The following is a 13,911-nucleotide window of genomic DNA, read 5'->3' on the forward strand; positions in this document are numbered from 1 at the left end:
GAAGCTGGGTCCAGTTTCACGCCACGTAGCCTAAAGAAAAGCTTAAAGAGCTCCGTTTTTAAAATAGTGTCTGCACTGCCTCAGGTGAAAACTTTTAGAGAATGTGCACTACACAGCAGCAACAGGTTTCGCTTATGACTTTATGATAAGCACTCTGCTAGGCGCGCGCTTGTCTTTATAAGTAAAATACGTATGTACACCAACCAAATGCAGCCGTAGTCTCAGATATCCTGCGCCGCTCAGCTGAGCTCACGAGGCGCGCTTACGTGCGAGGCGACTCGGAGGCCGCGTCGTCGGCTCCTTGTAGAAGAACCGATAGTTGGGCCAGTTGGTGATAATACTTGAACATATTTAACTTAGCGCAACGACGACGAGGACACAAGAGGAGACAAACCACAGCGCTGACTCGCAACTGAATGTTTTATTAGAGGCCTTCGCGGCAGGTTGTGGGACGGCACCGCACCCGGTGTAAGTCGCCTATGCTTATAGCCTGCGTGCAATAAACGGCTTAAGTATTGGCGAGGCGTTTAAACGTGGTCACAAGCTTACCTAAGAGTGGCGCGTACGGTGGGTAGCAGAAGTCACTGTCCGCGAAGTGATTGCTGCACACGGTCGATGAAGGCGTGGGGCGCATTCCCATTCTTAGCTTGACGATCCACTCCTTCTTCAGCTTCGGGTCCTTAGAGTAGTTGTGAAAGCTAACGCCTTTTTCACGAGCGGACGAAGTACACTGAGGCACAGAGCAATACTTCACCATTGCGCAGCACTCGCCGCGGAGACAAGCGGCCGCAGTTCTAAGAAACAAAAAGCTGTAGTTCTAAATGAATGTTAAAAGCAGTCCCGTGGTTGTTCGAACAGCATCAGTAGCCACCATACGCAAGATAACCAATTGAACTGCATTTTTGTTGAGATTTACCACAACGGTGGTTTCAACACGGCGCTGGGCCTACGTAGCAGACGAAAGCGCGCGAATCCCCGCTCTGACGTCATACAGGCGCCGTTCGCAGCGCCGCCATCGGTCGCACACCAGGCCAATAGTCGTGTACCAAGTGAGTCGCTCGTCGACAGAATTAGCGAAAGAACGGCTTGACTGTACATGACGCTTAGATATACTTCGATCACTCCGCCGTTAGTAGTGGTTTGGACTCGTACTCTACAGGGCATTCTTTAAAGGAACAACTGATAAAAGAAGAGGCAGTTATTTTAACGAGCATTTAATTCATTTTGACTATTTAGAGCAAATGCATGTGGTTAGGGAAAGATACGCCGTCGATCACACATTTTTATCAAGTAAGGCAGGTAAAAGTTGCGTACACTACGAAGGATGACGTCACCCCATTACGAATTGTTTATGGTGTAAAGTTTGTTAAGAAGCCTAGGGGCAGGTCAAGAAAGCCAGCTTACCTTGGAAAAGCGCCGGGGGTCCCTGTTTTTAGCGTGGCGCTCTAGGTTACCCTTTCGGCGGGCTCACAAAAGAACGTCGCCGATTGCACTATTGTGAATCGTAGTGCGCCTGCGCACTTCCGGTCCGCTTCTGTGCACTCGATGCCTCTACGTGCTACTGATGGCGGGAAGCGTTACCGTTATGGCGGAAGCACCGGGCCTTGACTGGTCGGTGGCATTTTTCGTCACCGACCGCGCTGTTGTTAAGCAATGAAAGCGTGGTACGGCTCTGTGACACTTGCGTCGGTATTTGTTTCCAAGGCTTGTGTTCCTGACTCACGGTACTCACTCTTCATCGCGGAGTTTTCGCTGCAACGCCAGACCTTGCACATAGAAGACACAATAGGAACGGGAAGAAATAGTGCTCCGATTCTCCTGGTCTGGTTGACGTTACCGTGTCGAAATATTCACGAATAATTTTCACATTTGCTTTTTTTTTAACTCCCACTAACTCCAAGTCAACTTATCACTCCTTATCTTTCTCTTTTCTCAAAATTGCTAGCTAACCTGAAGACCCGTTCATTACGGCTGCCGCTAATAAGATCTGCCCTCCTTTTCAACACGAATACCAGGGCAAACCTTTCCGACTGTATTGTTCCAAGTCGTGCAGGGCTCGCTGCCAAGCGCACGTTGTGAATTCCGTGCCTGAGAACACAATCCCTGGCTGTAGGACTACGTTTCGTTGTTTGTATGTTTGTTCCTTAGTGTGCGCGTGGTTAGAGCTTTGTGGGACCTGGCGTACACAATTGTTTGTTAGGCGCTGTGAAGATGAAGACTTCGGCGTTGTTCCCTTAATAAGCCTGCGCTTGTGTACCTAGCCATACGCGTGCCTTCGGTTAGTGCAGTCGAATTATGGGAGGGAAAACCAGACGCCTGTCGCCTGCCCGCATGGGCCGAACATAGCTGAGACACCGTGGATGCCTGAGAGAGCTGAGTAATTGGATGCTCGTGGGTACGAACACTCCCATTGTTTCATCGCCCTTTTCGTTTTGGTGCACGTTAAATTATCATGTTTCTTTCATAGTAGTACAAGCAACTAGTGACAGTCTTGTTTTTCTTCCAAGCACTTCCGGTCCAGCGCTTACTTCCGGTTTTGAAAAATATTCAGAAATATATGTGTTTAAAAAATATACTGGTACGAAATCAATGGTTCTAGTTCAAGTTAAGAGGTATATTGGGTACTTATGATATCGGAACATAAGCGTACATAAAGGATCAATGAATTGTGAGGCTAACGATTGAAAATGCGATGCGAACGGGACGAGAGTACGCTATCGCATTGTACTCTTGAAGGCGAAGCTCAAGCGCCCTCCAAATTTTTTTTAGATTAGTCATTTTAGGTTTGTTTTTACTGGGCGCTCTCCTTTGCCTTCAATTTTCTGGCAAAGCCGGCTCTGTGTACAACCATGTTCAGTATATGAGTAATGAGCGACTGTTGAACGAACGCAGCGACCGCATTTCAATGGCCAAATTAGGATGAAGTACCATCGTTACCAACATGTCCAAGAGGTTCTGTAACTTGCCTCCCATCACTCGGGACTGCATGTCGGGTTGCTGCCAGCCAGTACGGCAAGGCGCCCACGTCCCTATCGCCTTAGCTGTAAGGTCCTGGTCGTGCTATGGCCAGGAGGTCGTTCCCTTTCACTTCCATTAAAAACTCAGGCAGATCATACATGTCCTGGTAAGGTCAAGATGTCGTTAAAGTTACATGTAAGTGTAACTGTAAGCTTAGACTAATAAATTTTACTCCGAAAACTCCAGCGTCATTAATTTCACCACCACAGGTTTATTAATAGATGAGAAAATCAGTGTTAAAAGTCCCGCCTTTTAAATTTCCCGCCGAAATCTCCGGTGGTGACGCCAGTGTTTTCTCATATTTTGACCACATTGGCTCAACGAAATTTCTTGAAACTTGTTATGTTAAGTCTCAGGCTCCCTCAGAAGACAATGTACTTCATTTTTACCGATAAGGAAGTACGTTGTCCCTAGTAGACGCCGTCAAAGTCTATGATGTCATGGTGTCTGGTGCAGGAGGTAAAAAGGTGGCGTCGTCAGCCGCACTTTCTTTTTGCGCGTTCTCTCGCTTACGAAGCCTCTTCTCGCAGTGGTGTTCTTGGTATCGTGATAGAGCACTTTGCTAATACGAGAAAAATCGTTTTTCTCTTTAGTGTTCCTTTAAGTTCATTGAACCTGTTTAACGATCGACGACTAAATTTTCGAGACTTAACATACGTTGCTTTATTTGGGTTTTGGAAAGGAAATTCAAACGACCCTCCTGATAAGCGCTGTTGATACGAGTGCCATTAGGACAACAGTCGAAGAACAATCGGAACGAAAGATCTCACCTTGAAGTTGTACTGCCCTGGTTCCGGCTCATGGCCGTTGCACTCAATGTTAAACGAGACTGCGTTCAGGCCAGCCATCTTCATAGCGTACAGGCGGTTACTCCAGTAACGTCGTGGAACCATAGAGAACTTTTTCCTTTCTCTATGGTGGAACTCTGAAGTAGTGTATCTCGCCGGCAGCGTACGGGAACGGCTTCCCGTCCTTGAGGAATCGCTTGTTTTCGTGGTCGATGACGATGGAGTGCTCGTTGCCGCCGATTGTCAGCTGGACGCGAAATTTTAGTGTTTTAGTTTTCCGCAAGCTTCCATACTGGATATCGTAACTGTAAACGTGAGAGGCCGGTTAGGTGGCACCATCTGGTGAGGCCAGGGTTCTGCTTCGGGTGTAAGTTCTTTGCAGCAGCATAATTACGAATGAGTCGCCTTTTAAATCTTGTTTTCCTCAAGGACACCAGTCGAAAACAAACAAACGTGCCTATATGGTTGCACGAAGCGTCACAAGATGTCGGTTTTGTAGTCCGGTGACCGGTATTCCGTAAACGCCTTCGCGTTTACCGGAATACCGGAGAAGCTAACACCCGTTGTACCCCTCGGATTACTCAAAAGGTCAATGCCCTCACTGCGAGGAGCTCGTTGGCATTATCGACATACGTGGAATTCACTGTTTAAGCTCGCGGCACTGTTTCACTGTTAAACCTTGTGCCCCCTTCCTCCCACGACTGGTCGAGTGCGAGAGAAATGGATGCATAAATTAAGATGAACCGATAACACGCTCTTCACAACGCACTGCGTTTGGTCCACGCCTTTCCGGGTGCGAAAGTGGGGAGTAAAGCGTTCGTACAATGCAACGTCAAGGGTCCTCGCCGTGGCCATAACCCTGCATGACCATAACGCTGCAGCAAACAAAGGCATGGATCAGTTGAAGGAACATAACGCAATAGTAGACGGGAACGAAGAAGGGCGACACACACACACACAGCACTGTGTGTTCTTTCGAATGTTTTACTAACACGCCCAAGCTTCTACGCCAAGTCGCATGGGCCAAGGCTTGGCGCCCTCTTCAGGTGACAATGAGAGAGTGGGGTGGGGGAGGGGGGGGGGCTGTGATAAGGGCGGGGGCACTGCGCGCACGCCTTCCTACTAACATTTTCACGCGAAGTATATTTTTTTTCTCTAAAAGTCACCTGTACGCAGACGCCGAGGAGAAAGAAGCAGATGGTTCCCACCAGGACTTGTTTCGGTGGAATCCCGTATCGCGAACTACGTGTACGTCTTCCGTTAGTCTCGTTACCTATGACTACTAGTCTTGCCACGTCGAAGATGCGCCGTCATCGCTTCATTTGGAAGACGTTTAGGAACAATCGATAATATCAACCTTGCCTGGACAGGCATCGGTGATCGGCTTCTTCCGAACGACAGATGTTACACCTCGCGCAAAAAGCGATAAAAAACTGCAGATATATCGATAGCAGCTGCACCGAATGCGGCCCTTAGATCGCAACGGTCTCTTCTTGCCGAACATATAAGTGGAACCCTCTTTTGTCGAGCTTCGCAACATCCTCGCTCACTGAGATGCATTTCCAAGGCCCACACCATTATAACTATAAGTATTGTAAGTTGGGTCTAATAGCTGTATCACTGCCAAAGAGCACCCTGGCCTGTAAACAAGTTAGTCTTTATGTTAAATTACTTCAGAATTGCTTACTTTTATTTTTGCGCGCACAAATGAATGCCATTGTCTTTCATGTTCTTCCCTATTGTTCACATGAGAGGCATATCGCTATTTCGGGACGAAGTCCATCAGTTATTAGGTGTCTCTCGCGTTTGCACGTTTCCGGTTAGCATCGCGTAGTCTGTTGCCGCCCCCTGTACTCCTATGCATCCTGTCAGATGCAAGTTTCATGCTTAATAGACGGCATGGTGAAGCGAAAGCATTTCCGAGGACATCCGGGACGGTATAGTTTGTCGTCATTGTGTGTTTCTTTTCTCTGTAAATATCTCGGTCTATACCATTAGTGGATGCATTGTCTTTTCCGCATTCGTCACAAATGAGTGCAAGTAGGCGTTTTTATAGTTCGGTTGCCGGATGTGTAGTTCCTCGCTAGCCCGATTTCGACGATATAGTGACTGTCGATAATGAGTACTTACATAGAGCCTGGAAAGACTCTCGCTAACGCTTTCGACGATGAAATAAAGACGTTGTTTGAGCGTGTATTTGCACGACAGCCGCCTCTAATTGCGTGTTTTGAAACGCACGCATTCCTGGAAGCCGTCGTGCTTTCGACATCCACTTGCGGTGGCGACCACCTTTTTCATCCGGAAGAAGGGCTTCGATTTCGATTTCCCCAGCTGGTTAGGACTCTTTGCGTTGTCATGCTTCATGGCATCTCTGTTTGCGCAACTGCTGAACGTACTTACCTGCCCACTTGTGTGAGAGCGTTATGAATATACGATAAAAATTATTTTGAATGGAAGCCCACGTGTTCTTCGGGAAGCCCAGCTAAAAACCCTTCTCTTTAGGTTGTGTTGGAATAAGCCGACAAATGCCATTTGACAAAGCAGCATTACTCCTTCACCCTCAATCGCTTTTACAAGAGTTTCTGCGAAGTGAAGGAAGAAGTCAGGGACGTATGAGTCGTCCTGCGCATGTCCAGATTCGACTTGTCAAATAATCGTGTGACATCATGCCTGTTAAACCCGATTGAGATTAATCTTAAAAAAAAAAAAACAAGAAAAAGAACAAAAAGGCATGGTTGATGTCTTCGTCATGATCCCTCCGTGCTGAATTGTTTTTTTTTTCTTTTCTACGTTAGAAAGGCAAGCGCAGAAAAACTCGCGCAAATCTTTCAGGATCGCCCAGACGTATTGTATGTTGACGCTGCTCGACAGGCGAGAGACCGTTACACCATACGCGCCGTGACCGGCCGCGGGGAAGCTATTACTGCAGCCACCGGAAAATCAGCCTCAACCTTAGAGCCCGAAGAAGCGCGCTGGCCACCTCAGTCCAGGCAACTAATTACATCTTGAGTGATTCTAAAATTGCACTTACGAACTTCATGATGGGCTGTGTTGGGTTGATCGCGGCCAACATCCTCAAATTTAACAAACGCAGCAATAAGGTGCAAATTGTATCGGTGCCCGCTCACGCCGGGGAATCCGGGGAATGAGGCAGCCCACCGTGTAGCCCGAGGTTTAATCAACTGGGAGGTTGACCCCTCAACCCTGGACTTCTCGGAGGAAGGAATCACCACATATAATGAAATTACCGTATATTATAGAGATAACCGCAAAACATACGCGGCCCCGCACGCAGACCTCACAAGGGAACAGACTATACGATCTGGAGGCCAACCCAAACAGATTCTTTTCCCAGCCCTCATCGGCTGTCTAAAATTTACCCAGAGCAAACTCAATCAAACTGCCTACATTGCGGCTGCCTGAAGGCCACCCAAAATCACGTTCTTTGGGAATGCGAGGGGAACCCACCTCCAAAAGCGATACTGCCAGCGTCCTCCCTCGAGGCGTGGGAGCCACTGCTGTCGTCAAGTGACCACCGTATTTAGGCAGAAGCGATTAACTTGGCCGAAAAGGTCGTGACAAGCTACTGGCCACCACCCTTCGAACCACCGGCAAGTTAAATTCAACGACCTAGTTGTGTCGTCAATAGACTTGCTTCTGTCTCTGTGTGTACGTTGTTAATTGCCGTGCCGAAAGAGTGCCTCTAGTTACCTCTAGTGGTATGTCTTTTCGAATTTTTAGCAGGTTCCACGATAACATATGGTATGTTATCTTAAGATGCGAGACGTTTGCCTAAGGGCTACGAAGCATACGTAAAGAAATTTTGTTTTAGAATTCATTCTTATGTTTTCTACAATGGATTACTAGAAATCTTTCAAAAGCCAATTTTCTAACCAGAACAGGCGTGGAGGCTTTTCAGGATAAGATAGCTTTGCGGTACTCTGTGACGTAAGCGCGGCGCTTAGGGACTGCTCTCCCACAGTAGAGTACGTCGTCATCGTCAGTCTGACTACGCCCATTACAGAGCAAAGGACTCTCCCATGTTGCGCCAATGAAACGGGAAGACATGGGCAGGGCATGTAGCGCGTAGGCGAGGTCACAGGTGGTCATTAGGAGTGACTGTATTTCATAATAATATCTGGGGTTTAACGTCCCAAAACCACACGATATGATTATGAGAGACGCCGTAGTGGAAGGCTCCGGAAATTTCGGCCACCTGGGGTTCTTTAACGTGCACCTAAATCTAAGTACACGGACCTCAAACATTTTCGCCTCCATCGAAAATGCAGCCGCCGTCTGGCTATTTCAAGAGAAGGCAAATGCGCGAGGGGGAGACGGGAAATTATGTTTCTTTGAAAAATACAGACGTCTAGATTTTCATTGAGAGTTAATGACGGCAATATTATACCGCCGTTGTAAGCCCGGATAAAGTTTAGTCGCCTTTCATTCCTTCACAACTGCCTTTCCGGCACGATCAATTTAGCTGTCCCAAAATCTGTTAGGCGTCTTAGTCCGAGAACAACGCGACACAGTCGTGAGCAATCGTTGGCGCCAATGTTCGCTCGCAAAATACCATTTGGTTTTAGTTTCTTGTCGTGCACTGTTGCGGAGTGGAATTCTTCGACACCTAATATATTTACCTTTACAGATTTGGTTAATGAAATGCATTGCCGTGTTTAGGACCCCTTGTTAATTCACCCCTAGTTTTTTACACTTCTGTTTATTTTCCTACAACATGAATGTTGCCTTCCTGCCTTTTTCATGGCCACATCTTCAAAACAATTTTTATGCTACGGTCCTTACTTTTCCTTAGCGTATATTTTGTTTCCTCTATTCATCTCTTGCTTTGTTTGTTTCTACGTGTTAGTATTGTACATGAAGCACCTCCTGCTTGAGGCAAATCTCTGGCAAGCACTACCAGTTAGGCAGGCGGATATTGCCCCAAGCTGAAGCGACGCTAGGCCGTCGTCTGGCGACAACTGCAGACACACACTTTCCCCAGCCCGGTGCGATTGCGGCACACTTTTCCCGCGCAATACCCGAGTACTAATTGCAAATCGTGTCAGGCAACTATAGAGACGCTCTCGCACAAGTTGTGTGAGTGTCCTGTTATAGTAGCTAAAATGGCAGTAGCTGCGGAGGCTCTTGCGTCGAAATTGGCTTCCGCTCTGCGTAGCTCCAACTTCAAACACAAGAGTGGGCAGCCCAGCGGGCCCCAGAGGCGGCGACGAGGCAAGGCCTCGAAGTCCCCTGATTGGAGACCTGAGCCCGGGTCTTTAAACGTTGCAGAATTTTCAATAAAGTTGTTTCCATCCATTCATTCATTGCAGTGTTTCAGGACAAATAAATAATCGAAGTTTTGAGAGCAGACCCTGCGTAAGCCGTGGTCGGGGGTACCGCGTGTATACCTGTGCACCTTTGAATGGCCCCTTCAAGAGCGCTTGGCAACTTTAGCAGAATATGGAGCAACAAAATATGTATGACACCGGTTACAGGACAGTAAGAAATTCCAGTTTATTCAATGGCCTACATCACTTCTGTTCTGATTTGCGCGCATTACGTATTTCGGATAGCACGCAAAAAGATGCGACATTCTTTCATAGTTCCAGAAAAAAACATTCGCCTGTGATTGTAACGAGTATCATATATTTGAAAAAAAAATTACAGAATTCACAAGGCCAGAAAGCGTCCCTGTCAAGTAAAAACCACTGATGCCTTGACGTGTACACACAGTTTTAAATGCGAAGCATTTATTAGCGAACCTCTCGCACTTTGAGCGTTTCTATCTACGTATCTATCTATCTATCTAGCCGCCTACGTCTAGGTGCTCTCATGATCGCCTCCTTAACTTGGTGTAGACCAAAATTTGCATGGGAGGGTAAGAGGTTTTGACGAATATGATTGCCGGGTCATGACATGAATAACGTTAAAATCCTGTCGCGTACGTCGTCAAACCCTTTCCACTAGACACGTGTGGCAGATACCCGTTTATCATGGGCCACGGTGTACGGGTATGCGCCACAGGTGATTGACAGTTTATATCTACCCAGGAGCGGCGAGAACATACATTGGTAACTTAAATGCTAGAGCGTTAAGGAAAACCAACATACGCAGCGTTGACTCAACGAATTGAAAGAATGAAAATTAGGATCCCAGCAGGAATCGAACCCAAGTATTCTGCGTGGCAATCAGGTATTCTACCACTGAGCCACGCCAGGTCTATAAACTGGTTTGGAAAAACAGCCTACGCAGGCGTAATGTCGGTGCAACGTCAACTGTGGTTGTGGAGCTGGCTATCTATTTTTACAAGAAAGCAATAAACACTACATGATACTCCTACGATGTGTACTCCTACGATACAGGCGTCATATCAGATTAACGCCTGTAGTTCCAGTATTGGCTCCGCTTTTATAGCAGTCTAATAAACATTACGTTTTATTCCTACGATTCAGCAAGGTATATTGAAGCACTGCTCGACCCCGGAGGAATACATTAACGAAAGTTACAAATGATATCCACATCACCGCACCGTAAAGTGCACTTCGTCCACCAGAACGACGCAGTGTCCTCTTCATTTTTTACGAGGCTGGGCGATGGCCTTATGCTGACCGAGGATGATGACAGATTGATTGACGGTCGCTTTGTAGACTAGGCTACGTAGGTCAAATACGCCGAGGTAGTCTAGGAATAGGACAAACACCATCCGCTGATGTTGGTCTACGTAGCACTATCCAGGCCTACCAGCCTCGACGGCCTGTACCTCGCCAACGCGAAGAGTGGCTTCAGGTTCCGACATGTCGCCGGCTCTGTCGACAGACAATTTTTTGACGAAATGACCGAGGCATCCACGAATTCCAACAGCTCTACTATACTACATACTTCACTACATGGACCCCTCGTCAACACGATCACGACCGGATCCTATAACAAGTCATTTCCAGCTGCTGGTGCTCACTGATCACGGTGATGATGCCCTTGTTAAAGAACTGTCGAGAACTTCTTGCAAACATGCACACGGGATCGTGAAACGTGTGTGCGTTCTCGGGACACGTATAAGCACTACATATCAGCTTTCCGCTTCTGGTGTTGGTAATACCGACCTTGCCATTGGCAGCGTTACCCAACCGTGAACAACTGGTTATATAACACATATGCGGCTCTTCAACATATATATGTGTGCGTATAAAATTTATACAAATCTTTAGCGTCATTTTGTAACGTGTCGCTCAGTAAAAAGCGTTACGCCAGTCACCTACCTGCCGCATGCTTCGCAAACATCGACTCCCACGGTACGTGGGATCTGCCGAATTTTTTTTGATGTCGAGCTCAAAAAGGAGGAGGCAAAAAAAAAAAAAAAGACCACGCGAGCAGGGCCTGATCACGCTATCGCATTCTACTCCTGAAGAAGAAGCTCAAGCGTCCTCGAAGTTCTCAAGCGCTAGCACTTTAGGGGCCCTGCTTGTCGGCCATCCACTGTCTCATGACGCATAGTCACGCAGTGGTCAATGCAGGCCTAAAGCAAGGCTAACAACGCTCAAAACCAGCGCAAAATAAACCAACAAGCTCTAAAATAATGTGAACTACAGAAGTAATCAATAAATAATCTCAGTAATGTACCTAAAATCGCGAAAAACGCTTCTGAAACATTCGGCTGGGACCCGCTCTGCTCGAGAGAGGGCGCCACCGCCTCGGCGAGCGCGCGATTGCCAAGGGAATCGCTGGGTTGCCCGTGCTACGTACTTGCTCAGGCTTCACGGTAGTTGAGCGCGGGATTTAGAACTACAACAAGAACCGCACAAAAACATTTCGTTTTAGGGGCGAAGCTCCTTAAGGCGGCACCCGTTCGTCCCTCGTAGTCGTCGTCGTAGTAGTAGTAGTTGGTAGTAGTAGTCGTAGTCTTAACAAGCCTTACGCTTTGACCTCCAAGGTGGTGCCGGTGGGAGATTTTTCCTGTGCGTTGTTGAACAATAAAAAATTCGCAGCGTGCGCGTTAACTAAAAGCCGAATTCTTCTGTCTCTCATTCCCCATTAGCAGCCATTGGCATGTTCCAGTAGGAAACGTTAGTAGAAGTAGAAGTGTAAGTGTTAGCTAAAAGCCGACTTCTTCTGTCTCTCATTCCCATTAGCAGCCATTGTTTACCTCCAAGGTAGTGCCTGGTGAGATTTCTCCTGTGCGTGATTAAACAATAAAAATTTTGTTCAAAACGCCGTTGATTGATGAAATAAACCAACGAAAGACGCCAGATGTTTTGTAAAAGCAGAACGAAAGAACGCCAGATGTTTCTAAAGCAAAACGAAAAGACGCCAGCTGCTTAACGAAAGACGCCAGATTTTTCTAAAGCAATGGTTTTCTAAACAATGAAAATTCACAGCGTACATGTAAAATTAAAGTGAGCTGCAAGTCGTCATAACTCATCGAACCTTTAGTATAAACGCGCCCGATCTCACGTCGGTGATGATGTACTGGGCAGAATTCACGGAAGATTCACGGTTTACCGATGAACCTCCGCAGCTTCGCCCACTCATCATCATTCACTCCGTGGATATGCTGTGATTTTTTTGTACCCAGCATTGCGACGGCTTTCGTGGTGTGATACTCCCAGTGCTCAGCATGTCACTCCTCGAACGAGGAATTTTCTTCGGTCTACGGCATTTCTTTATGACTTCACCATGCTTGTCAGAGTGGTGTGTAGGCAAGCACTTAATTACACGCCGGCAAAGCTCCCATATATTCGGTAAAGAGCTGCCTCTCTCTTAACATAGAAGCAGTTATTTCTTCTGCGGTGCCCCGCCACGGTGGTCTAGTGGTTATGGCGCTCGACTGCTGACCCGAAGGTCGCGGGATCGAATCCCGGCTGTGGCGACTGCATTTTCGATGGAGGCGAAAATGTTTGAGGCCCGTGTACTTAGATTTAGGTGCAGGTTAAAGAACCCCAGGTGGTCGAAATTTCCGGAGCCCTCCACTACGGCGTCTCTCATAATCAAATCGTGGTTTTGGGACGTTAAACCCCAGTGATGAACCAGAGCTCAGAAAGGCAAGGTATAGGATCCTTAAGAAAAAAAGAGTGTGGCTTTGGCTTCGCCAGAGGGCACATGGTTCGATAAAAAAAAAAGTTGAAGGAAATCTGTATCGAAGTTCGCTATCTGAATGCCGCGATGAATTCTTGCTTGGCAACGATTTATTTATTTATTTATTTATTTATTTATTTATTTATTTATTTATTTATTTATTTATTTATTTATTTATTTATTTGTCTACAATACTTACAACGCCCATGGGGTATCGGTGTATGTGAAAGTTATTAACATTGAAATACAAATACATAATCAATTACAGATCGGGGACGTGTCGTGAACATTGACATGTATTAATGTTAAAGGGACACTAAAGACAAAGAGAAACAATGAATTGGTATAGACTGATAAAGTGTGCTCGGAGAACTCTAGTGTAGTTTATTTCACCACCATCGGTTTATTATTAGAGGAGAAAACCAAGTTCAAAGCTTCATTTTTAAATTTCGCGCCGAACTCTGTAATTGGTGACGTAAAAGGTTTCAAAGAACATTTAACGTGTTTTGGCGCCACTGGCTCGACGAAATTTCCGCAAACTCGTTATGTCAAGTTTCTGGCCCCCTCAGAGGACAATGTACTTCGATTTAACCGATTAGGAACTACGTAGGCCCAAGCAGGCACCGTCAAAGGTGTGTGACGTCACGGCGAATGGTGCGGGAATTTCAAGGTGGCGTCGCCAGCTGTATTTTCTTTTTGCGCGTTTTCTCGCTTATTAAGCATCTTCTCGCTGCAAGCGTGGTGTTTTTGGTATCGTGGAAGACTACTTTACTAATGCGAGAAAATTCGTTTTGCTCTTTAGTGTCCCTTTAAGAGACAAAAATAAGCCAAGCACATGTCGCAAGAAGGAGGAAAGGAAGGTATGAAGAATGATATTCAGGTGCGCCCAGGCTGAGATGAAATAAGAACTTTGAGGCACCAGCGTGAACGTTGCATGGGAAGCGGAGACCATTTCCTCAGGTAGTTCATTTCATTATTGAATGGTTCGCGGGAAAAAAAATGAATATATAAGTAGGTTTATTCTGGTAGCAAACTC

This window comes from Rhipicephalus sanguineus, chromosome 9, assembly GCF_013339695.2.
Source record: "Rhipicephalus sanguineus isolate Rsan-2018 chromosome 9, BIME_Rsan_1.4, whole genome shotgun sequence".
In the NCBI taxonomy this organism is placed as follows: domain Eukaryota; kingdom Metazoa; phylum Arthropoda; class Arachnida; order Ixodida; family Ixodidae; genus Rhipicephalus; species Rhipicephalus sanguineus.